This window comes from Podarcis gaigeae (assembly GCF_964106915.1).
Source record: "Podarcis gaigeae genome assembly, chromosome: 8".
Lineage (NCBI taxonomy): Eukaryota > Metazoa > Chordata > Lepidosauria > Squamata > Lacertidae > Podarcis > Podarcis gaigeae.
Genome location: NC_139684.1, coordinates 85,910,555 through 85,912,008, shown reverse-complemented (window position 1 = coordinate 85,912,008; position 1,454 = coordinate 85,910,555). Strand labels below are relative to the sequence as shown.

General features: G+C 53.4%; 1 long non-coding RNA gene across 1 annotated transcript in view; it reads right to left on the bottom strand.

The window, feature by feature from the left end:
* Positions 1 to 1,454, bottom strand: part of LOC310851804 — a 442,605-nt gene that overhangs the window by 294,695 nt on the left and 146,456 nt on the right. The gene's annotated exons all lie outside the window — the stretch shown is intronic.

Genomic DNA, 1,454 nt, shown 5'->3' with positions numbered 1-1,454 from the left:
CGTGTGCGCATGCGCGCCCCGGGCGGCACCCGAGCCGGGGCGAAGCCGTCAAGGCGCCTGCGCGGCAGGAGGAGGCCCGGCTGGGCTCGGGGCGCATGCGCGGCTGCTCGGGCCGGGGCGAGAGGCGGCTTCTCCACGTCCGCAGCTGGCGCGGCCAATAGGAAGGCGAAGGGGGAGGAGCCACTGCCACCACCTTGCCGCAGGATCGAGCAAGAGCATGCGCAGAGTGCAGGATGGAAGCACGGCAGGGGAAAGCTTCCGAGCGTAGCAGGTCTCTTCGGCGGGAAGGTCGTTAAGCCGTAAGGAGGAATAAATGACCAGCGCTCGCAGTAGTGATAATGACAATGCTTTTCTCATTCCTCTTGCTGTTAATGTATTTGCGTTGGGTTTATTGTCTGTAAGTTGTTTTGGGCTGCCCTGGACAGGGTAAAGCAACTCGCAAATTTAATAAATAGTAAATAAATAGTAAATGAAATTTGGATGTAAAGGTCAAAAGCCACGTAGTGGAGGAATTACGATGGGGGGGGGCAGACAAACAAAATATACATGCATTGGCTAGATAATTTAGTAGGAGGGATGTGTACGTTTCCGTTGGAATCTATAGGTAAAGGGACCCCTGACCATTAGGTCCAATGGTGGCCGATTCTGGGGTTGCGGCGCGCATCTCGCTTTATTGGCCAAAGGAGCCGGCGTACAGCTTCCGGGTCATGTGGCCAGCATGACTAAGTCGCTTCTGGCGAACCAGAGCAGCGCACGGAAACGCCGTTTACCTTCCCGCCGGAGTGATGCCTATTTATCTACTTGCACTTTGATGTGATTTCGAACTGCTAGATTGGCAGGAGCAGGGACCGAGCAACAGGAGCTCACCCTGTTGCAGGGATTCGAGCCGCTGACCTTCTGATCGGCAAGTCCTAGGCTCTGTGATTAGACCACAGTGCCACCCACATCCAGTTGGAATCTATACTTGTATATTTATTCTATTTATTACATTTATATACCACCTTTTCTGCCAGGAGCTCCAGGTGACTCATGTTCAGATGCCCCTTTTATCCTCATAACAACCCTGTGAGGTAGGTTAGGCTGAGAGAGACGGTGACTGGCCCCCAAGGCCACCCATGGAGCTTCATGTCCAGCGAGTGGGGATTCAAACCCTGGTCTCGCCCAACACTGACCATTATGCCACGCAAGCTACGGACCTCTAGGATTTAGGGCTGGTGGTTTGAGGGCCTGGAGTATAACTCGGAATTTAGAACTCGGTGGGAGGCAGCTTCAGAGGGACTCAAGGAAAATCTAGAGCAATCACCTGCTCAGAAGGCAGGCAGGTCATTCACCCCATTTTACGCAGGGGTTTTGGTAAGACATAGGAAAACTGCAGGGAAGTCGTTTTTGCCCACCCAGTTCTGTTCAACTCCACATGCTTGTTGCAAGGGATGGAAAGGGAGGAATCTGCAGAC